The sequence below is a fragment of the Myodes glareolus genome, chromosome 18 (assembly GCF_982192425.1).
Source record: "Myodes glareolus chromosome 18, mMyoGla1.1, whole genome shotgun sequence".
Lineage (NCBI taxonomy): Eukaryota > Metazoa > Chordata > Mammalia > Rodentia > Cricetidae > Myodes > Myodes glareolus.
The window spans coordinates 67,464,463-67,489,117 of NC_142043.1; the positions used below are offsets into that span (position 1 = coordinate 67,464,463).

The window sequence follows — 24,655 nt, forward strand, 5'->3', positions numbered from 1 at the left end:
TAAATCATGCGTGTGATTTTAAGAATCTCCGTGGGAGCATTCTCTTCATTTAGTGTTGACGTAGGAGGGCCCAGCCCGCTGTGGGCAGGACCACCCTGAGCAGTGGTCCTGGGTCCCATGAGGAAGCAGGACGAGCCAGTGGAAAGCAGCATTCCCAGTGTTCCGTGTTTCCTGCTTCTGCTCTTGTTGACCTCCTTCAGCCACCAAGAGTGATTGGGGTGTGTAAGTCACATGAACCCTTTCCTCCCCAGCTGTTTTCTGTTGTGGTGTCTGTTGTTACATTAACAGAAAGCCAACTAGGACACGTGGTGACCAGGGGTCAGGTTCTCAGGTCCGTGTGGGAGTGCTTTACCCACTGAGCCATATCCCCAGCCCACGAACCGTATTTCAGAAACAAAACTAAAGTCGTGTGTGTGGGGGGGGGGATGCGTGTGCACTCACATGTGTATGTGTGCATGTGTGTGTACGTGCGTGCACGCACGTGCGTGTGTATGGTGTATATGTGTGCATGTGCATGTATGTGTGTGTGTGGTGTGTGTGCGTGTGGTGTTTGTGCATGTCTGCGTGTGTGTGTGCATGTGGTGTGTGTGCATGTGTGCGTGTGTTTGCATGTCTGCACTTGTGTGTGCATGCATGTGTGCGTGTCTGTGTGTATTCGTGTGCACACGTGTGCGAGTGTGTGCATGGGGTGGGGTCTGGCTACTCTTCCAGAAGACCTGATGTCAATCCCAGCACCCACATGGTGGTTTACAACAAGCTAACTCTGGCCTCAGGGGATCCAATGCTCTTTTCTGGCCTCCAGAGGCACTGTATACAATGTGGTACACAGATGGACTTACAGGCAAAACACCCCTACACACTAAGTAAAAAAATTTTTAAAAAAGGTTGGACTGGGAGGTGGTGGCACACATCTTTAATCCCAGCACTCAGGAGGCAGAGACAGGTGGAGTTCTGTGAGTTCAAGGCCAGCCTGGTCTACAAAGAGAGTTCCAGCTAGGGCTGTTATACAGAGAAACCCTGTCTCAAAAAAGAAAAAGAAAGAAAGGAAGGAAGGAAGGAAGGAAGGAAGGAAGGGAGAAAAAAAGAAAGAAAGAAAGAGAGAAAGAAAGAAAGAAAGAGAGAAAGAAAGAAAGAGAGAGAGAGAAAGAAAAGTTAGGTGTGGTGGGTGGTGGTACAAACCTTTAATACTAGCACTCAGGAGGCAGGAGCATCCCTCTGAGTTTGAGGTCAGTTTAGTCTACACAGGACATCCAGCGCTACATAGTAAGACTTTGTCTCAACAACAATCAAAACCAATTCACCCTCTAGCCCTGGAGTAAGAATCAATGTCCTGGGAGCTTGGCTGAAGGTGTCCTCCCAGCATGCGGCAGGGACAGTGTGGCTAGGACCTGGAGTGTCAGGCCGAGAGTGCCTAGGCTCAGACAGCTTGGCTTGCAGGACTCTCCTGGGCTCCCAGCTGAGGTAGCATGTGGTACAAGAAAGGTCCAGTACCAACTTGCTCTGTCTCTGGGCAGTTATGTGGTCCCTCTAGGCCTTCTGGAAAATGACCTGACTTCAGAATTAGACGTGGGACTGGAGAGACAACCCAGTCGCTAGGAATGCTTGCTGCTCTTCCAGGGGACCTAAGTTTGGTTCCCAGCACCCACGTCAGGTGGCTCAGACTTCTGTAAGTCCAGGCACCAGACCCACACACAAATATGCACAATACACATGATTAAAAATAAAAAGTCTTGGGGGCTGGAGAGATGGCTCAGAGGTTAAGAGCACTGAGTGCTCTTCCAAAGGTCCTGAGTTCAATTCCCAGCAACCACATGGTGGCTCACAGCCATCTGTAATGAGGTCTGGTGCCCTCTTCTGACCAGCAAGCATACAGACAGACAGAACACTGTATACATAATAAATAAATAAATCTTTAAAAAAAAAAAAGTCTTGGGGCTGGAGAGATGGCTCAGTGGTTAAGAGCACTGCCTGCTCTTCCAAGGTCCTGAGTTCAATTCCCAGCAACCACATGGTGGCTCACAACCATCTGTAATGAGATCTGGTGCTCTCTTCTGGCCTGCAGGCATGTATACAGGCAGAACACTGTATACTTAATAAATAAATCTTTAAAAAAAAAAAATATATATATATATATATATACAGAGAGAGAGAGAGAGAGAGCAGATTCTAGGCCCTCTGCATTCCTACCACTCTGGGTTGTACCCACATGGGATGTGCTTAGAAGGGAAGCAAGTTAGATGGTGGAAGGGGGGTGTCAAATGAGCCCCCAGTGCCCGCCCCCCACAGGCAGGAGGAGGTTCCCCTCCTACAAAAGGCCACGTTCTTCTTAATGACAGGGCTGTTTCTGTCAGGGGTCAGGAAGTGGGTGTGACTGGCATCTGGCACTTCCTGTGACACACCCAGCAGGCTCCTAGGCAAGGCAGAAGGTCACCACATCCGTTTCCCTATAGTCGTTCATCAGTATCAACAGGTGGCAATCACCAAGCCACAGGCTCAGGGAGGTCACTGTGAGGAGTCTGTGGGGGCCTGGGGAAGTATGACAGGGTGCCCGGGAACAGTCGTTCCAAGGTGACCAGTCACCCAGCAGGCTCAGGGAGGCCACTGTGACGAGTCTGCGGGGGCCTGGGGAAGTATGACAGGGTGCCCGGGAACAGTCGTTCCAAGGTGACCAGCCACCCAGCAGCTAGCACTGCTTCAGGCCATGAGGGTGACGGCAACAGCCAGTAAGCACGGGTGCTGTCCGTCCTGTGCTTGGGGATGGAGCAAGGACCAAGCAGGTGGGAGACTCTAGGGGCAGATGCCCACTTGGTGGGACTGAAAGGGCACACCGGCTGGCACATCCCTGGGCAGAGTGGAGGGGGCTCTGGTGGAGAGCGTGGTATGAGGGACGGACACAGGAAAAGGAGGCTTTCCCCCAGGGTGCACGGGCATCTACAGCCGGGGGTGGAGGACAGAGGAAAGATAATACTACTGGAGGCACTCCTGCCCAGCCACAGGGGAACCCCTGCTTCCCCAGTCCCCTGATGCTGGGGTTGAGATATATACCAGCAGCTCCCCACTTTCCTCTCTCTCTCAGCCTAACGGAAACCCTCTTCTCCCCCATCTCCTTCCAGCTGCTGGTCTGTGTCTCTTGGGAACCCTAACTAGCAGTCCCTGAAGGGAAAGAGCGCCTAGGATTGGGAGCCCAGAGTCCTGCTCCAAGTCCACTTTCTTTATTATATAGCACTTATTATTGTTGCTGCTGGCAGGTCTTACGTAGCTCAGGCTATCTCACATGTCTTATGTAGCCCAGGCTGCCTCACATTCACTATGTAGCAGATGATGATCTTGATTTTTTGATGCCCCTGCCTCCACCTCCCCAGTGATAGGATCACTGGGCTATCATGCCCAGTGTATACTGAACAGGACTTCTGCGTGCCGGCAAGAGCTCTCAGCTGAGCTGGAGCCCCAGCCACTGCTGTAGAAGCGGTGTTGGCATCAATCCTGGCGGTCACCAGCTCATATTTGCTGAGTGTCCACTCTGTGCTAGGTACTGGTCTCCATGCTTTACACATACCTCATCTACATCTAAAGATGGAGAAACTGAGGCACAAGGCAGATAAGATGGCACAGTCAGGGCCACAAGGTGGTGAATGTTGGAACTGGGTCCAACCCTGGCCACAGATACAGTCCCCACTACTCTTCCCGTCCCCTCCCCAGGAGGAGAGAAGGAAGCCAGAAACAGGGATGAGGCCAGAGAACATGGGTGTGTGTGTGTGTGTGTGTGTGTGTGTGTGTGTGTGTGTGCACGCGGGCAGAGAGGTGAAGCAGCAGGCCTAGGTCATACAGCACGCAAGGCACTCTGGACTGGCTGGGTCCTCCTCCGTCCCTGCTCCCAGGTGTCCAGCACTGCAATGTCCTTCAGAGTCCTGGGTCAGTCAGAGCAGCCTCAAGTTCCACACACACCCAGTGGCTCCCACATCTCTTCTCCCTTAGAAATCATCAGGGCAAGCCAGGCAGTGGTGGCTTATGCCTTTAATCCCAGCACTCGGGAGGCAGAGGCAGGATCTCTGTGAGTTTGAGGCCAGCGTGGTCTACAAAGATAGTTCCAGGACAGCCAGGGCTACACAGAGAAACCATGTCTAGAAACAACAACAACAAAAGAAATGGGCAAGGCAGACAAGCCTCTGTTGGGATGCCAATGCAGCACAAAGAAGTGGGCTTAGTGGTGAGGTGCTGTGTTGTCCCCCCCATCCTGCCCCGCCCCTCCTCCAGTCCAGCCTCTTCTGGCCATGGTCCCTCAAGCCTGCTGCCCCTAGTTACTCACACAGAACTCTCCCAATCCACTGTCTCCTTATACCCCTCCTTCAGTGTGGGTTCAGGACCCCACACCGGCTTTTCAGCGCACTGCTCCCAGGCCATGGAGGACTGAAGACTGGGTTCAAATCACAGCTCTGCCACTGCTCAGCGGTGGGACCTCAGCAGGTTACTTCAACTACCTGTGCCTCAGTTTCCTCACTTGAGAAGCCGAGGGAGTGCATACCACCTATCCTGGCCCAGATGGAGAATGCAGTGGGCCACTAACACTGTGGGTCACCAGCACAGTGGGCAGAGGCAGGCCTTGCTCTACGGTCAACACCGCTGAGTCAGCTAACGGATGGCGCTCCTCCTGAACTGCCGGGTTCATCTAGGACGCCGGGGTCCTGGTGAGAAGTCGGGCCTGGGCATGTGTAGCGGCACACACCTGTTCTCCCAGCAAGCAGTGGTGCAGGCAGGAGACTCAGTCTTCCCTATGCAGTTAATTTAAAGTAGCTTGACCTACACGTCTCGGATAAAACAAACAAATGCTTTTGACCCCATTTCACACGCCTGCAGGTCCCCAAGGGACTTCTCTTCGAAATGATGGCTTCACAGACGCTGGCTCCTAAAGGAGACAGGAAACAAAACTCCTGCCTCACCTGTGCTGCGGGGCACCAGGGGGCACTACTGAGCAACCAGAAACTTGGTGGACTCCGCCAGCAGAAGGGGTTGGAGGGCAGATCCTCCGAGGGCACCCTCTGACCTGCTCTTACCCCTATCCTACCTGCCTCGTGTGAGCCGAGCACCCTTTCTCCCCGCTCTGGAATGTCACCCCCAAACACAGTCCCACACTCAGCCTACTCCCAGCCTGGTGAAAGATTCAGCATGTCCAGCCCCACAGATCTTCCCTGGGTGAGCTTCCCTGAGTGAGCTGTCGCTGGACAGGGAGGCACAACATGTCCCCGCCACCTTAGGGGACACACATTCTGGTGAGATGGTGACAGGAAAGAAAGGCCAGGTCCCAGGGGCTAGAACTGTCCAGCAGGAGTGAGGCTTGGCCTTCACCCCAGGCCGTAGCTCCAAGTCTGCAGGGCACAGGGACCCAAGGGACTTTACCTTCTCATCCTTGTCTCAAGGCAAAGTGTGAAGGGTCTTAAGTGAGTACCCAAATATGGAGAGCAGAGGTGGGGGAGCTGGGAGCACAGCTGTCTGCCCTCTGCTCCAGATTCACCCCTTAGCCAGTGATCAAATGCCAGTGCCCTCTCTAGACACCAGTCTGTCCAGTCTGTCTGTCCTGACCCATGCATCCAGGACAATTTTGAGTAGTGGCTGGGCTGCCAGCTATGCGGGCGAGGATAACACCCCTGGTAGGGACACGATGGGGTTTTCCCACAGTATAGACCCCAGGTGACAGAAAGAAGGGAGTATTGGCTCTTTGGTGGCAAGATGAAGTGTGGTGGTGGCAGCTGCGGCAGCTTCCTCTCCCAGCATTCCAGTCTTAGGGGAGTCACACCGCCATCACAGCCTAGGGCCTTGAACCACTGCCCAGGTAAGGACGCTGCCCTCCCACTACGGGCACCAAATCCCAGAGCCCCACTAAAGCTCAGGAGTGCACCAGCCCCTCCTGAGGCAGGGACCCTGGCTCTCAGGATAGAGGCAAGCTGCAGTGGGAAGCTCTGAGCCTGGGACGACATTCTAAGGTGCTGGACTGGCAAGAAACCCGAGGCTGGGTAAATGGGTGACAGAGTAGGCTACATACTGACAAGATCTGTGGAGAACAGTGTCATGGAGGGGGCAGGGGACCACGGCCGGGGCCGGGAACAGTGCTATACAAAGACCAGAGGGAGGAGCATCCAGACAGCGCAAAGGCCCTGAGGTAGAACCACAGTACCTATGGTTGCAGCAGACTGAGTAGGGGGAGGGAAGGGAGGGGTCTGGGAGGCGTAGGGGGGCCAGATGGAGGACGCAGATGACTTGGGTCTTCCAGGCCAGGAGACCTGAAGTTTTCTCCCAGTGACAGAGGGAGAGTTGGGGTGAGGTCTGGGTTTTATCTCTAAGGTTTCCCTAGAAGGCCTACAGTGCGGGCAGGAACAGGGCCTCAGAGCTCACCGCTGGGGGGCAGGGCACAGGAAGGGGGCAGAAGGTGGGTACACAGGTCCTGTTACTCTGGACTTCTAGTGGTTGGGATACTGCTGAGAGAATTGGGGGCTGGGCAGCTGACATATACGTGGCCTGGACAGAGCCCAGGTCTCTCTCAGCTCCAGGTCTTTGAGTACCAGGGCCCCTGGTGGGCTCTCCATTGTGTGGGAGGAGCTCCTGGGGAAAATGGGGTCTCAGCCTGGTTTCCAAGGTGTGGTCTGGCTGCAGATAACTGGGTAGGGGAACTACACCCCGCTAGTGACAATGGAGTATATAGCAAACACCAAATAAAAACAGAACCCTGTCAAGAACGGGGTGGGGGATGCGACAGACGAGGCAGGAACAGGGAAGTGGAGGCCAGGCGACCGGCAGGTGCTGGTTAAAAGACCCTGTCTTCCAGAGATCACTAAGCCCTGTTGGGGGACCAAGGTGGCGCTGATGACCCCAGGCCAGTGGGCCTAGCTTCAGAGGGCAGAGCATGCAGAGACTAGTTCAAGGCTTCGTGAGGGAGGAGTGGGGAGATGGAGTTGTGAGGGGAAGATCTGCACCCCCTGACCCCATCCTTGCCAGCCCACCTCTGCTCTCTTGCCTCCCAGGCAGGCCCCTGCCTTCCAGGCGCGAAATCTGTGCCCACACTCCCAGAGTGTGTTCTTGACGTTTGCAGAAATCAGCAATCCCATAATCTACAGCAGGCTCCCACCATGCAGCCCGGCCTCTGAAAGCCCTGGGGAAGGAGGGAGGCCCACTGGTCGTGCAGGACCAAGCAAAGAACTCAGTCAAATGGCCAGCAGGCACAGAAGTAGGGCCCTAGCCTGAGGTAGGGTTTCCTGGCTACCTCTGCTCAGCACCTCCCCAACGCTCCACTCTGCCCCCTCCTCCTCCGGAGCAATAGCGGTAGCTTTTCTGCAGTGATCCTGCTATCCCAGCAGCAGTGAGTAGGTCCCGGGCAGCACCACTGCAGAGGGACAGAGAAGGGGGAGGAAGACCACAAGCCACCCACCCCAAAGTGGAAATCCTTGGCTGGCCGACGGGTTGGGTCGAGAGCCCTTTGAGAGTTGCAGGGTCATCCCATCCTTCCCATCCCATCCGGAGGGGGAGGGACTTAGATGGCCTGACTCGGAGACCAGGGTACAAGACCACCCAGGAGTCACCCCAGAGGTTCTGGCGTCAGACGGAGGTTTGGGACAAATGGCCAGAGATTAGCAGATCCCTGGGCGGGGGTGGGGGTGGGGTGGGGTGAGCAGCGCACTCCTTTCCACGCCTGGCCCCTCCCTGTCTGGCATGGACCTGGGGGAGCGCCTGAGCCCATTGCCTCTGGGGAGTGGGGCAGCTCTACAAAGTCACACCTGTGGTGCAGACAGGGAAGAAGGTACAGAGGAGAGACAAGACGACAAGACGACAGACAGGAGACAGTCCCAATGCGACGCGGAGAGCAGATCACTGGCTCCGGGAGCCCCTCGGACCTGCACGTTTGCTACCAGGTGCACCAGCAGAAAGGCAGGAGCGCTCGGTCCCCACTCTCCACGCAGACTTCTCCAGATCCCCATCGCCTACCTGAGCTCGGCTGGGCACCAAGCTGGGGACAGGTGAGCTCTTACTGCCCTGGCTGAGCCAGGCCAGGGCCGGAAGGGCTGCTTGGCCACCTGCTCCGTGGTGGCAGGTGGGGCCGGGGCCTGGCGCAGGACTCGGGGCTCCGTGTCCTCGGGGTCCCCTCCGGCGAGTTCTGGCTCGAGAGGCGACAGCGCCCGAACTGCAGGAGCCAGCTCCCTGCCCCCACGCGCCGGTCTTCCCCCCCCTTTTCCCGACCCGCCTCCTTCCCCAGCCACCCACCGCCCGCTGCTCGTTTCTATGGCAACCGGGTAATGCTGCGCACAGATGTCCTCCTTGGGTGGACGGCAGGGGACGCCCTCTTTCTGCACCACGCCGCGGTGACCCGGGAACACTTGCGCATCTCGCATCTCGTTGTCTTTTCGCTGCCAGCACCCTCGGTCGCACATTTCCCCCCCACCCCGCCCGCATTGGCCGCCAGTCTCCCTGCAGGGTATGCGGCGCTCCTGCTCCAGCCTTCACACCTCATCTCACACTGAGCTGCTCGCCAAGACATTTCAGTCAGCTTGATCATCCCGGCTCAATGACCAGACCCCCCAAGTCCTGCCAGGTTGACTGTGAAACACACACAACCCAGTGCTATGAGAATTTATACCCATTATACAGATTCATACATTTATATTCGAGATCGTCTCACTGTGGCCCTACTAGCCCGAGCCTCACTGCGCAGACCCACAGAGATCTTTCTGTCTCTGCCAAGTGCTGGCTTAAGGGCGGTGTGCACCACCACGCAGCCTTACTAAAAGCAAAGATCATTTTTTTTTTTCGAGACAGGGTTTCTCTGTGTAGTCCCGACTGTCCTGGAACTCACTTTGTAGACCAGGCTGGCCTTGAACTCACAGAGATCCTCCTGCCTCTGCCTCCTAAGTACTGTGATTAAAGGTGTGTGCCACCACCATCCAGCAAAAGTAAGGATAATTTGTTAATGTAGATGTGTGCAGAGCCCAGTGGCCAATCCTCAGGAGCCTTGAGACAAGGTCCCCTCCACTGAACCTGGAGCTCACCCGTGGGCTGGCCATGGAGCCCTGGGGTCCTCTTGTCTCCACCTCCCCAGTGTTGGGATTATAGGCATATACCACTAAGTCACTGGTTTTTATGTGGGTGCTGGGGATTTGAACTCAGGTCCTCAAGCTTTTGAGGCAAGCATTTCACTGACTGAGCCATTTCCACAAGCCACAGATTTATTTGTTTGTTTGGTTAGTTGGTTTTTAGTTTTTGAAGACAGGGTTTCTCTATGTAGTCCTGGTTGTCTTGGAACTTACTCTCAAGAGCAGGCTGGCCTCAAACTCAGAGATTCATCTTCCTCTGCCTCTCAAGTGCTGGAATTAAAGGAATGGGTCAGCATTCCCAGCTTGAAGATTTGTTTTATTTTTTTTTAAGATTTTATTTATTATCTATACAGCGTTCTGTCTGCATGTATGCCTGCAGGTCAGAAGAGGGCGCTATATCTCATAAAGGATGGTTGTGAGCCACCATGTGGTTGCTGGGAATTGAACTCAGGTTAAGAGCAGCCAGTGCTCTTAACCACTGAGCCATCTCTCCAATCCTGTGTATGAATATTTTGCTGAGTCATCTCACCAGTCCCACATTTACTTGTCCTGTGTGTGTGTGCACATGACTATGTGTGTGTATGTGCACACGTGTTCATGCCCACCCTATGTTACAGTGAACTGGAAATTAGGGGACAGCTTGCAGGAGATATGGGTTCTGGGGTTGAACTCAGGTGACCAGGGTTGGCTGCAAGTCCCTTTCCCCACTGAGTCATCTCGCTAGCACTCTCAAAAAGTCTCTTTAGTTTTCAATTGGGGGCAGGATCTCCATAAATTGCTCAGTCGAGTCTGGCTTTGCCCTTGCTCCATAGCCCAGGTTGGCCTTCAGCCTCCATCCTCCTGAGAGCGGGGATCACAGGGGTTAATGACAACCTCATCCACATCCATCACCCAAGTCCCTCTCAACCAGAGCACTACTGCCAGCCACAGACTGCAGAAGTACACAGCACTGGAGATATTGGCACAAGGCGGCAAGTTCCCTGTGAACTAGAGGGTTCAGGCTGCCCCACCAGCCACCAGAAGGCTACAGAGCCCACTAGGAAACAGGCTCTGAGACTAAGACATTTTCCCAAGGTGATAAAGTCAAGAAAGGGTTGGGCTAGGATTGGAACCCACTTCCCGACAACCTTTATAATCTTTGTGATTGTGTTATGAAAGACTTAATTAGAAAACGTGGCAACAGTGACCCAAAGTCTGTAAGATTCATAGCCAAGTTCAGTCCTCATCTTCGGATCAAAAGTGAAATAGAGAAGCTGTATCTGAAGCTTCGGTCAGTCTAGTAGTGGCACAGGGCCCGAAAATGACCTTCGAGGTAACATCTAGCCTTGGGGAAAGTCCACCATCAGCTGTTCTCAGGCCTAGAGGGTGGAGGCGCTGAGTGCTCCAGAGTACAGGCTCTCTGGAGACGGCCACGGCTGGGGGATGGGAGAGATTGGGTTCCCAGGTGCTGGAGAGCCCCTCTGCACACCCACCAGCTCCCAAGCCAAGATCGTGTTTCTCCCAAAGAGAGGCTCCACCCAGGGACACCGAAGACAGCTGCCCCCTTCCAGTGAGCTTGACCCAGCCCATCTGCTGCCTGGAAGACCCAAGTCCTGCCTTCCCACACTCAGATACCAGACCCTCCTGTCACCTCTCCACAGAGAGCATCCCCGCCACGACACCCCTACCATTAGCCCAATCTGGCCCATCTACTGCTGAGAAGGCCCCCTCACTTGCCGCTCCAGTTTCCCCATGACTTCCTCAGCCGTTGTAGAGACAGGAGACAAGGATACTGTCTTACTTAAAACACAAAGCAGTGCCCTCCTGCCCTTCCCCGCCATATCCACTTCCACCACCCCTGTTGTGTCTTCTTGCCCAGCACCCAAAACACTCACTGCCCCTGCCCCCACCCTGGCACAGTTATCCACGTGTTCCCCAGCACCGGGCCAATGCAATCAGGGCTCATTAGCTGCTGCTTTGCATATCATTTGCATAATGTTCCCTTGACTGTCAAAATTCCAGAATCCTCCTCAACCCCTGAGCAGCTTTGCAGAAATACAACAGACAAAGCTCCACTGGTGGGGGGGAGGGGGGAGCGGCGGCAGGGGTCTACACAGGAGGCTGAACACTGGGCACGGAAAGCAAACAGACAGAAGCAACATTCAGAGCCCCTCAGGCCCAGAGGAGGGCACCGGACGCCAACTGAGCAACCTGCTGAGTCCAGGCAGCAGCAGGCACAGGACTTTGTAGGCACGGAAACTGAGTCTCGGAGCAGCTAAGGCTCCACTGCTCAAAATGTGGGTCCAAGGCTGGGGGGCGGGGGGGGGGATGTGAAGGTCGGTGGGAGAACACTGCGCATGCGCGCACACAGGACCCGAGACTGCAGGGTAGGCCACGGTCATCATCCGAATTACCCATCAAGACATACAGGACTCTGGTCCCCACCCCACACGGAATCCATATTCCACAAGAGCCTGGCACTTTATGTGTGAGACCCACTGTCCAACACAGCAGGACGATGAAGCTGGCACCAATACTGCGCGGCGTCAGGATGAATCCCAGGCAGTCAGGCAGTGGTGGCGCACACCTTTAATCCCAGCACTCGGGAGGCAGAGACAGGCGAATCTCTGAGTTAGAGGCTAGCCTGGTCTACAAAGAGCGTGCCAGAGCAGCCAGGGCTGTTACATAAAGAAAACCCTGTCTTGAAAAACAAACAAACAAACCCCAGGCTAGAGCCTTGAGTGTGCTCGCCAAAGATTTCCTGAACACCTACTGTGTGCAATACTATCCTGGGGGCAGGATGGGGCACACAGTAGGTACTAGCCTGACAGGATCCACAAGCTCGAGGACATTTCACGTCAAAAGGGGAGCTACACCACAAAAATAATGTAATTTCAAGTGCTAGTCTGTTATCAAGAAAACAATGTTGGTAGCTGGGCAGTGGTGGTGCACGCCCTTAATCCCAGCACTCAGAGGGCAGAGGCAGGCGGAGCTCTGTGAGTTTGAGGCCAGTCTGGGCTACAAGAGCTAGTTCCAGGATAGACTCCAAAGCTACAGAGAAACACTATCTTGAAAAACCAAAACCAAAAAAGAGAGAGAGAGACAGAGAGAGACAGAGAGAGAGAGAGAAAGAAAATAATGTTGGCTAAGAGGAAAGTTTGAGTGGGAGACCATTTTAGAGCTTGTGGTGCGGGTGTGTGTGTGTGTGTGTGTGTGTGTGTGTGTGTATGTTTGACCTAGGGCCTTGCACACGCTAAGGAAGCGCTCTACCATTGAGCTATACCCCAGGCTACAGCCTCTCTTTGAAGAGTTGACATCTGAACAGACCGAAATAAAGGGGGAGAGGGAGACCGTGAAGGCTTGGAGGAAGAGCATTTCTGGCCGAGGAGACAGGAAAGGCGAGGGCCTTGAAGTGGGAGGGACCCAAAACTGGTGAATGGGTGGATGGATAAGTGTAGGGGTGGGTAGATAGGCGGGTGACTGGATGGATGGGTGGGTAGATGACTGTAGGGGTAGGCAGGTGGGTGGATAATAGATTGACAAATGGATGGGTAGGTGGGTGGGTAGGCCAGGTGTGGTGATGCACACCATGCACACCTTTAATCTCAGCACTGGTGAGGCAAAGGCAGGTGAATTCAAAGTCGGCCTGGCCTAGATGGAAGTTCCAAACCAGGTAGGGCTATATACTAAGACCCTGTCTCCAAAAAAAAAAAAAAAAAAAAAAAAAAAAAAAAAAAGCAAATTGATGACTAGGTGGATGGAGGATGATTGGTAAATAGTTAGATGGCGGGTGGCTAGATGCATGGGTCAGTGGGTAGGCAGATTGGTGGAGGCTGTGTGGATGGGGAGATGGATGATGGCTGGATAAGGAAACAAGTGTTTGGATGGATATATCGATGCAGAGGTGGGTGGGTGGGTGGATGGATGGATGGATGGATGGGTGGGTGGATGGATGGATGGATGGATGGATGGGTGGGTGGATGGGTGGGAGAGTGGGTGGGTGGGTGGATGGATGGATGGATGGATGGATGGGTGGGCAAATGGATAGGTGGTAGATGGGTAGATGGATCAGTGGGTAGGTGGGTGGGTGGCAGGAAGAACTACCCAGACAGATAGCAACAAGGGCAGTGTAACAAAGAGGGAAGCAGGGCTTCAACACTATAGAACCTTGTCAGTCACACTGAACATTCAAATTCCAACCATGGAAGGAAGCCGTTTTGTTAGCTCACTGGAAGGATTCAACAGCAAAATACAGGTAACAGAAGAGGGGAAAAACAGTAAACCTGAAGAGAGAAAAATGGAAATTACTCAAAGCTCAGAAAATATTCAGTCTGAACAGCAGAGAGAAAATGAGTTGTGGGGAGTGGGAATGGACAGAGCCTCAACAGACTGTGACCATAACCAAAGATCTAACATGTATGTTGTCTGAGTCTAAAAAGACAGGGTCCAAAAGAGTCAGAGAGGAAGGGTAAGAGCTAAGAAAGCATTCAAAGAGAGGACAGAAAACAAAGCCCAAATAGATAAGAACACAAACACCACCGAGCACCCCACACTGGGTTCTGGAGAAGCAGACGACACGGGCTGAGAAAGGCACCTTGCCTAATGGAAAACGGACAACAGTGGCTCGCTCAGGTGACAGTGAGACCGTACGGAAGGGTCTGAAAGGGAAGACTGTGGGTGACTCAGAGTAGGGTCTCAGTGACGGACGGTCCCAGGAGAGCCCCAGGAGAGCGGCTGGAGTAACAGAAGAGAAGACTTGTGGGAGAGCCAGGCGGAGAGTAAAAATGGGGGCAAGATGGCAGGCGAGACTTCTCGGGAACTTTCTAACTGTGAGCTGAAGTAACCGTTATCATGTTGTTATCACACTGTCTGCAAGGCTCTCACGGGAAGGGAGAGCCATCTAGATCAGCACAGAGGGCTTTAGACTCCGGGTGGGTTTTCTATAACCCGCCTCAAAAAGTCAACCGACACCAAGGTGACAAAAAGTTAAATATTTTTCATGTTTTTGTGTTTTTATTGGTGTTTATCCTGGGTAGGAGCTCTCACATGAGGTATGCCTCCTGGTGACATATTTATATTTTGGTTATATGGTGACATATAACCAAAAGGTTAAATATTAAAATGTACATTGAAGTCAGGTGTGGTGGAGCGCATCTTTAATCCCATCACAGGGGAGGCAGAGGTAGGAGAATCTCTGAGTTCAAGGCCAGCCTGGTCTACATAGCTAATTCTAAGACAGTCAGGGCTACATAGTGAGATCCTATGAAACAAACAAGTCAGTTCCCCAGCTTCATTAATTAATAGCACAGCTGTGGCTGCCAACTGGATCTTCCTGCACTAAGAAGTCAAAAGGACATCACTAAGAGGTGCCACCAAAGCACACAAATGCAAGGGTGGAGTGTGGCTCACCTGTGGAATGCTTGCCCAGCACACATGAAGCCCTGGCTTCCATCTCCAGCACCCCATAAAACAGACAATGCTCAGGAACTAGCGGCAGGAGGTCACCCTCAGCTACACAGTGAGTCCAAGACCCTTTCGCTAGCTAAAGAGATGGCTCAGCGGTTAAAAGCATCAACTGTTCTAGAGGACCCAAGTTCAATTCCTAGCCCTACACGGCAGCTAACAACTGTCTGTAACTCCAAGATCTGACCCCCTCACACAGACACACAGGCAAAACAACAACATACATAAAATTTAAAAAAATAAAAAAGACCCTTTCACAAAAGTTTAAAAAAAAAAAAGGAAAGAAAAGAAAAGAAAAAGGCTGGGGAGCTGCCTCCCTGAGGTTCACAACCAAAGGGCGCCATGGAGCCCACGGCACACTCCTGCACATCACACGCTAATCTCCTCTGCTGTGACAGGCCCAAGACTCACTTCTTTGACAGAAAAACATGACCCCCATCTGTGTAAAACTGACACTTCGGGATGCAGCAGCCTCTACAGTCATGAGCTATATTTAGAGATGACGCTCAGCACTCCCATAAAGCAGCATTAGCAGTACCGTGAGGCAACTAAGCCCAGCTTGCTGCCCCCAGGGCTGTGCCTTCGATCATGCCGACACCTTGACCTTCGGAGACCTGCAAGGCCCACATCTTTTTCTGCTGTTTCAACCTGTCCTGCAGGGGACAGTGGGGACATCAGACTCAAGAGTGTCCCACAGTCCTTCCTCCTCTGCCTTCCCAACCAGGGTACCACTGCACATGGGAGAGGGCACCAGGGTGTGGCTCAGTGGTACACACGTACCCAGCATGTGTGAGGGAGACTCTGGTTCCACCCCCAGCATATGTGCACACATGGAGAAGGGGGGACAGGGCACACAGAGTGGTCTCCAGCAAGGCTGCACACAAACACACACACACACACACACACACACACATGCACGCACACATGGGGGCGGGGAGTACAGGGGCACACACACACACACACACAGACTGGTCGCCAGCAAGGTTGCATGCGCGCACACACACACACACTCATGGGGGCGGGAAGTACAGGGACACACACACACACGGGGGGGGGGAGTACAGGGACACACAGAGATTGGTCTCTAGACTCAGCACTGGTTGACATATGGGGCTGTCCTGGCACTATGGGTCCTGAGCAGCATCCTGGCCTCCCTCCACCAAGTACTAGCAGTATCCACCCCCAGACATGCTAAAAACATGCAGACATTGCCAAGTGTCCCCTGGGACCAACTGTCCCCAGACTGAGGGGTACTGGGCTGCAGGGTGGGGCCAAAGCTTTTCAGCACAGTGGGCTCTTGCTGAAGCACAAACTGCAGGCTACCATGGTGACTCAGGCATGTCATCCCAGCCTGGGAGGCTGAGGAAGGGGGACTGCTAGTTCAAGGTCTGCCTGGGCTACAGAGAGACCAAAGCCAGACTGTGTTAACTCAGGGTACCCTGTCTCAAAACACAAAGTAAAAAGGCAAGTTTAGCAGAGCGGTGGTGGCGCACACCTTTAATCCCAGCACTCGGGAGGCAGATGCAGGCGGATCTCTGTGAGTTCAAGCCCAGCCTGGTCTTCACAGTGAGTTCCAAACAGGCTCCAAAGCTACAGAGAAACCCTGCCTTGAAAAAACAAAAAAGCACAGGTGTCTTTAATGGCTGGGCCATCCCTCCAGCTCACCATTGAGCCCTGGTCATGCCTGGCCTTTGAAGGTGGGTGCAGGGGCCTTGAACTCAGGGACTTCTTTCCCTTGTCATTGTCTTCAATGTCACCCATACAGTAACAAGAAGCAGCTTTGTCATGGCTCAGTAATATTCCATCTCACGTGTACACCACGTCTTGTTTATTGTTCCTCTGCCAATGAACAGCTGAGCTACTTTAGCTATTGAGAACAACGACCCTGGGGGCCCAGTATCTACCAGTCTCTCTTTTAAGAGACCCCGAGGTGCTTAAAGTTTTCAGCGCCCAGAAGAACTAAAGACAAAGATTTAGATTCCTGGATCGCACGGAGGACCAGCTGCTCATCCGAATGGCTGTACCGTTTCCCATTCCTGTGCACAGGGTCCCAGCTTTGCAACGTCCTCTCCAACAATGGCCATTCTCTATTTTTAGGCTAATGGCCGTTCCCAGTGAGTGTGAAGCGGCATCTTGCTGGGGACTTGATTTGCATTTCGCTGGCCATTACTGACAGTGGACACTCATTCACAGGCCACCTGCCTGTCTTCTCAGGAGAAAGGTCCATTCAAGTTCCTTTCCCGTTTGGTTTTGACTTTAGTTTTGCAGAGCTGGAGATAGAAGCCAGGGCCCAACCACCCAGCTGCAATGCTTTTTATTGCTTTATTTATTTATTTGTTTGTTTGTTTGTTTGAGATAGGGTCTCACTTTATAGATCAGGCCGGCCCTCAGAGATCACCTGCATCTGCCTCCCACGTGCTGAGAATAAAGGTGTGTGCCATCACTACCCTGCTAAAAATTAATAATTTTTTAAAGATTTATTTACTTATTATGTATACAATATTATGCCTGCATGTGTCCTCGCAGACAGAAGTTGGCACCAGATCTTATTACAGGTGGTTGTGAGCCACCATATGGTTGCTGGGAATTGAACTCAGGGCCTCTGGAAGAGCAATCAATGCTCTTAATCTCTGAGCTATCTCTCCAGTCCCAAAATTAATAATTTTATTATGTTTCTGTGTGTATATATCCAGTGTGTACACATGCCCAGGGAGAGTGTGCCATTCACCCTGGAGATGAAGTGATAGGTTGTTGGCGCCACCTGGTGTGGGGGCTGGGAACAGATCACTGGCAAGAGCAGCCAGTGCTTTTACCCACCGACTCCTCTCTATGGTCCTATATGCTAATTTTCTTGGCTTTGTTTTGTTCTGTTTTGAGGCAGGGTCTAAATATGTTGCCCTGGATGGCCTAGAACTCACAGAGATCCTCCTGCCTCTGCCTCCTGAGAGCTTGCATTAAAGCTGGGAGCCACCATGCCGCATACCCGGCTACATGCCCACTTTAAACTGTTGCTGAATTATATAAGTTCTGTATAGCTGGGCAGAGTGACTCACATTTGTAACAGAAGGGTAAGAAACCCAAGGTCCGCCCAGACAGCTCAGTGAGTGTCCCACAGCACAAATGTGGGCTTAGGGGTTGCACAAGCCAAACAAACTCCTTCCACCACGCGGGTCCCTGTGAGCAAACACTTCAGGCTGGTCAGCCCGCGCCTCCATCTGTTGAGCCATCTCGCTGGCCCCCAGCTTCATTTCTGCTTCTATTTTCCAGTTTTATCTTATTTATTTATTTATTTATTTATTTTTGGTTTTTCGAGACAGTGTTTCTCTGTAGCTTTGGAGTCTGTTCTGGAACTAGCTTTTGTAGACCAGGCTGGCCTCGAACTCACAGAGATCCACCTGCCTCTACCTCCCGAGTGCTGGGATTATAGGTGTGCGCCACCACCGCCCGGCTATTTTATTTTAAAGATTTATTTGTTTTGGGGGGTATTGTGTTTTGGCTGTATGCACGTGCATGACTTTAGCAGGGACTGCTGAGGCATTCTCTGGAGGGCCCGTCCATGTTCTCTCAGCTCGGCACAGGGAACTGTGGTCTGAATGTTGCTGACTCTGCCATGCAACATGTCAGGGATCCATTGCTCTGTGGCTTTGCGGGCGGCAGGGTCCGGGAGCCTCCAGGGAAGTATCTGCAGCAGGGGTTTGATCCCAGCACCCATTTCCAGCCCCAGCAAACACATTATCACACAACTAGATAGCAACTCAGGTGGCTGGCGCATCCAAGTCCCCGCCGCCTGCTCTGAGGGGCGCAGGAAAAGGGTAGATTTTGCTGCCTATGAGGCCTGGCTCCTGTGCAAAACGGTGAGTTAGCAACAGAGACCCTCGGACTAAACTGCGATTGCAATCCAGGACTAAGTGGTTTAACTCGGCCTCCATCTCCCAGAAAGAGCCCAGGACTGGCTCCACCTACTTAGAACCCACCCCTTTCTATTTCAAGGCTGTGTTCAGAGTGCCTGTGGCTAGTTAGTGAAGCCAGAGCTTTTCCACCCCAAAGGGGGGTGGGCACTGGGAGCCTCATGAGGCCTGCTGGTCCTCAGAGCCCAACTGCATTGTCCTTCTCACTTGTAGCTCAGGCTGGCCTTGAACCCCCTGTTCCTCCTGTGTCCCTCTCCCAAGTGCTGGCACAAAAGACTTGCACCCACATGGTGGCCCTGACCATCTGTACCTCCAGTTCCAGGGGAGCCAACCTTCTGCCTTGGGTACATGGTATGCATACACATGCAGGTCAAACACTCACATACACAAAATAAAATACATAAAATATTTTTAATAAAGTAAAAATAAAGGGGCAGTGGTGGTGGCGCACGCTTTTAATCCCAGCACTTGGTAGACTGAGGCAGGCAGATCTCTATGAGTTCAAGGCCAGCCTGCTCTACAAGAGCAAGTTCCAGGACAGGCTCCAAAGCTACAGAGAAACCCTGTCTTGAAAAACCAAAAAGGGGGAGGGGGGACTGGAGAGACGGCTCAGTGGTTAAGAGCACTGTCTGCTCTTCCAAAGGTCTTGAGTTCAGTTTCCAGCAACCGCATGGTGGCTCACAATCATCTATAATGAGATCTGGTGCTCTCTTCTGGTCTGCAAGCATACACGCAGACAGAATACTGAGATATAATAAATTTACTTTTAATAAATAAATAAATCTAAAAAAACAGTTAATTAATTTAACTAAAAGTAAAATAATAGTAAAGGCCATAAAAATACTCAGTAGAAGTTCCATGCTAGGGCCTCAGAGCCGTCTGTGACCACTGTGCGGTGCTCAGCCCTGCCCTCCCAGGGTAATCCATCTTCTCCAGAATCACAGGGTAAAGAGACGGCTCCACCCACTGCCACAACCAAGTGTTGTGGGTTCACACATCAGGCCTCATGATTCCACTGGAGCCGGTAAACCCACGACACTTCAACCATGGCTGCCCCACCAGGCATGTTTCTTCTGTCCCCGTTGAGAAAGATACTCCTTTCTCCCATGTAAAAGAAAAAGGGACCAGTGATGGTGTTTCAGGCATACACCAGCACATACACACACACACACATACACCCAAGGAGGCCAGAGGACAGCATCAGATCCCTGGGAACTTAAGCTAGGGATGGTTCTGAGCCATCTGTGGGCGCTGATAACCAAAAGTAGCAGGTGCTCTAAGTCGTTGAGACACCTCTCCAACCTCCTTCTATTTTTAAGACAGTGTTAGGGTGGTTTAGAGACACCACGTCCATGCCAGCTCTTATTAAGGAAAACATTTCATTGGGGTGGCTTTCAGTTTCAGAGGTTTGGTCCATTACCATCACGGCAGGACATGGCAGCGTGCAGGCAGACACAGTGCTGGAGAAGGAGCTGAGAGTCCTACATCTTGATCTGAAGGCAACAGGAAGTAAACTGTGTCTGCACTGAGTGTAGTTTGACCATAGGAGACCTCAAAGCCCATCCCCAAAATGACACACTTCCGGGCTGGAGAGATGGCTCAGAGGTTAAGAGCATTGCCTGCTCTTCCAAAGGTCCTGAGTTCAATTCCCAGCAACCACATGGTGGCTCACAACCATCGGTAATGGGGTCTGGTGCCCTCTTCTGGCATGCAGGCATACACATAGACAGAATATTGTATACATAATAAATAAATATTTTTTAAAAAAATGACACACTTCCTTCAACAAGGCCACACCTACTCCAATAAAGTCATATTCCGAACAATGCCACTCCCTATGAGCTTATGGGGACAATTCCATTCGAACGACCACATAAGGTCACAGCTCAAGTGCTCAGAAGGCACAGACAGCTCACCCAGCCTCTCCCAACAGGGTCCTCTATCTAGGACACCCTGGACCCACTCAGGAGGTATATGATGCCCACAGAGGCATCATAGCTTCCCATACCCACACCCGGGCACTGGTCTGGGCGGGTGTGGCGACAGGTGTCTGCTGTCACAGGACCACACAGTTGCCGTCTTGCTCCGAGAGGTCTGTCTGTCCAGAGAGGTCTGGTGTCAAGCTCCTGGCACCACTGATCCCCTCTGTCTGCCTGCTTTTCCTTCCCTTGACCCTCACACAGCCACACAGCCTTCCCAGACCGGCTCTTTGACTCTGTAAAAAGCATTTTAGCTCAGCCGCGTCCTTTCAAGCCTTAATGGCTCACATCTCTGAGTGCTAAATAATTGTCTGGACAAACTGCCCACTACTTCCTAACTTTTTAAAGGGCATCTTGATGGCTTCTAAGTCTCGGCACTTCCTTGGCATCCATAAGCTACAGCAGCACAATAAAGGCCTGATGAGTTCTTCTGTAACGAAAACCCTTACCTGGGTGTGGCAGTAATCCCGGCAGGAGGAGGGGAGTTTGAGGCCAGCCTGGGCTACAGGAGACTCTGTTTCTAAAGTAAAGGAGGGGCCAGAGAGTAGCTCAGCATAGGTAGAGGCCAGCTGACTCACCTGCAGACCTGAGTTCAATCCCTCAGACCCCGTGGTGAAAGACCCCACCTGGATGCCACGACAGCTTTGCGCACATGCATGCAAATAAATTAAATGTAATTTTAAAAGTGATGAAGCTTTTATATCAACGAAAGAAAAAGGCAGGTATGGGCTGGGACATACATCAGTTGGTAGGGCGCTTGCCCGACATCCTAAATTCTATCCCAAGCACCAGAAAAACTGGGCGTGGTGGTGCACACCTGTGACATTGGGGTAGCGGGCAGGAAGATCGGGTGTTCAGGTCATCTTTGGTCACACAGTGAGTTTGAAGTCAGTTTGGGACACAGGAGACCCTGTTTCAATAAAAAAGAACAGCCGGGTGGTGGTGGTGCAGGCCTTTAATCCCAGCACTCAGGAGGCAGAGGCAGGTTGATCTCTGTGAGTTCGAGGCCAGACTGGTCTACAAGAGCTAGTGCCAGGACAGGCTCCCAAACTACAGAGAAACCCTGTCTCAAAAAATTAATCAATGAATAGATAGATAAACATAAATAAATAAAAAAGAACAAAACCCCCTCTCATAAATAAATGTTCCCTGAGTGTTGCCAAGGGGGCACAGTCCCTGAGGGAGTCCCAGACCTCAGGCAGCTTCAGTCTCCAATGCACGCCTGCCTTGTGGAGCAGTAAGTGGTCAGACCAGCCTGGGAGCTGGACAGTGGGGAACAGGGAGAGTCAGGGGCTGGGGAGCAAACTCTAGGGAAGGTACCGCCCTGTTTCTCCGGCTCACACGCCTCTCCCAGGCGGGCTCTGCCCCACATTCCCTCCGCAGTATCTCAAGACTTGATTCTGTGAGTCTGGCCTGAAGTCACTGGCAGCTGCCACCCATTCTCAGCCTTCCAGGACACTGTGGTTGGTCCAGCCCAGCCCACTGTGCTCACCAAGCTGCCTTATGCCAAGGGGTGCGGAGACACCACCCTTGCACTGCTGAGCAAGATCTGCCCCCTTCTTCAGGGCCACAGACAAAGAGCTGGGATTGGGGCAGAGGTGAGGACCGGACTTGCGAACAGGGAGGGTCCATCAGAGGGGTCTGCCAAATAGGGCAGGTGAGATGGCAACCAGTCACCCAACACCCAGGGCCGGCAGGAGGGTAGGGCTGGAGCCGATGAGGCCGGTGATAGGGGACACAGGATACCCTGCTGGAGGAAGGAGGGAGGATGCTGGAGGAAAAGGCCTCAGCATAGCCTCTAGACTCACACACTCCCGAGGGACCTCGGTTGGAAGCCTGAGGCCTCTCCGTGGCTCAATTTACCCATCTGTAACTGGAAATAGAGGCCTGGGGCTATAGCTCGATGGGGGAGCACCTGCCCAGCATACTGGGTTCTGGGTTGCATCCCAGCACTGTAAAAAGCAAACCAAACATTGCCAACCAAACAGTCAGGGGACCCTGACTGTGAAGGAGCCCAGGCTCTGCAGGGGAACTGGGGTGCAGGGCAGAGGCTCCAGGTGATAAGGTCAGAGCAGTCAGCCCTCATGCCACACTCAATACTAATTCATCAGCATTTGGTACAGTGAACACACAGCTGGGAACACGCAGTCCAAGGACACAGGGCAGAGCACTCCACTAGCTGAGCCACACTTTGAGACAGGGTCTCATATAGCTCAGGCTGGCCTGGAACTCACTTTGTGGAGGAGGATGACCTTGAACCTCCTATTTCCACCTCCCAAGACCAGTCTGACTTGTTTACCTATTTATTTATGTATTTGTAGACTAGTCTGGTTTGTTTATCTATCTATTTATGTATTCGTTTGTTTGTTTTTCGAGACAGGGTTTCCCTGTGTAGCTGTCCTGGAGTTCAGTAGAACAGGCTGGCCTTGAACTCACAGAGTTCTGCCTGCCTCTGCCTCCCCAAGGTTGCCACCGTGCCGGCTAGAGCCTTTTACAGGACTTGGGTTTCATTCTGAGTGGCGACGATGTCCCTGAAGAGTTGCAGAGAGGAGGGACGCGTTCCTCGGTTCAGGAGGGGCTGGCAGTCCAGTGGTCGTAGCCCAAAAGCATCCAGTAGAGGCTGAGCGGAGAGCCATGGAGGTTGGGGGAGCATGGATTCTGGGGGTCCTGAAGGCAGGGCTGAGATGGTTTCCTGCAGCTGGCAGCACCAGGAGACAGATGGACCCAGCCACCAACTCACAGAGGACCCTGCTGAACAGCGCTGTGGAGCTGCAGTCGGCAGAACCCAGGCTGTGCACTGCGGACAAAGCAGATGACTCACAAAGGTACAAGATGGAGCAGAAGACACAGGAAGGGACCCAGGTTCTCAGCCAATCAGAGCAGGCCTGATTCGGGTCCTTTGTTGTCTTCTTTTAACTGTTGTTTTGGGACAGGGTCTCACGTAGTTCAGGCTACCCTCAAATCTGACATGTAGTGAAGGCTAACCTTAAATTCCTTATTCTCCTGCCTCCACCTCCGAAGGGCTGGGATTACCGGTGTGCCCCACTCCAGTCACCCTTAAACTAGAAGAGGGAGGAGGAGAGAGGGGGAGGATCCATCTGAGACAACAGGAAATGGGAATCCTGACTGACAACTGATGACATTAATGAATTGTTACTTCTTAGGTATTAATAAACAGTAGGCGATTCAGCTAGACAGAGTCTCTCCTGGGATGAAGATGTAGCCCATTGGTAAAGCTCTTTCCTAGTATGTGTAAGGCTCAGGGCTCCATCTCCAACGCTACAGAAAAAGAAGCAGGAGGAGGAGGAAGAGAAAGAAGAAGAAGAAAATAAGAAGAAAAAGGAGGAGGAGGGAAGATAGGAAGGAAGGAAAAAAAAAACCAAAACGCCGGGTGGTGGTGGCGCACGCCTTTAATCCCAACACTCGGGAAGCAGAGGCAGGTGGATCTCTGTGAGTTCAAGGCCAGCCTGGTCTACAAGAGCTAGTTCCAGGACAAGCTCCAAAGCTACAGAGAAACCCTATCTCAAAAAAACAAAAAACAAAAAACAAAAAACAAACAAGAGAGTGAGAGAGAGAGAGAGAGAGAGAGAGAGAGAGAGAGAGAATTGCCCAGAGAAAGTCCAGAGAAAGTCCTTACCTTGAGTGGACAACATGGCTCAGTGTGTAAAGGTGCTTACTGCCAAGGCTGATAACCTGAGTTTGATCCCTGAAACTGACATGGGAGGAGAGAACTGACTCCTCCACGTGAGCGTGTGTGCTCGACGCGAATGTGCACACAAATGAAATTTAAAATACTCAGTAGCAAAATACTTTTAAATTATTTATTTGTTAAAGGTAGGTGGGGGCGCACGCCCTTAATCCCAGAACTTGAGAGGCAGAGCAGGCAGATCTCAGTGAGTTCCAGGACAGCCAGGGCTGCACAGTGAGACCTCGTCTCAAAACAAACAAGGGGCTAGAGGACCTGAGTTCAATTCCCAGCAACCACACAGCAGTTAACAACCACCTATAACTATAGACCCATGAATTCTGATGCCCTCTTCTGGGGTTCAGATGTACACGCAGACAAAGCACCCATACACGTAAATAAATATATCTTCATTGTTGTTTTTCCAGTCAGGGTTTCTCTATGTGGTCCTGGTTGTCTTAGAACTCTCTCTCTGTAGACCAGCCTGGTCTTGTGCACCATGCCCTTTAATAAATAAACTTTAAAAAATTTTTTCACAAATTAAAGACAGAGGAGATTTGTTAAGTC

General features: G+C 52.3%; 1 protein-coding gene across 3 annotated transcripts in view; it reads right to left on the reverse strand.

The window, feature by feature from the left end:
- Pacsin1 (protein kinase C and casein kinase substrate in neurons 1) overlaps positions 1-24,655 on the reverse strand; it is a 39,026-nt gene that overhangs the window by 9,210 nt on the left and 5,161 nt on the right. The window contains exon 1 of one of the 3 annotated variants that reach the window (XM_087898393.1): positions 7,972-8,148. The exons of the other annotated variants lie outside the window; for them this stretch is intronic. The gene's annotated coding sequence lies outside the window, so the exon portion shown is untranslated. Of the gene's footprint in view, positions 1-7,971; positions 8,149-24,655 lie in introns of those variants that run through there. 3 annotated transcript variants of the gene reach the window in all.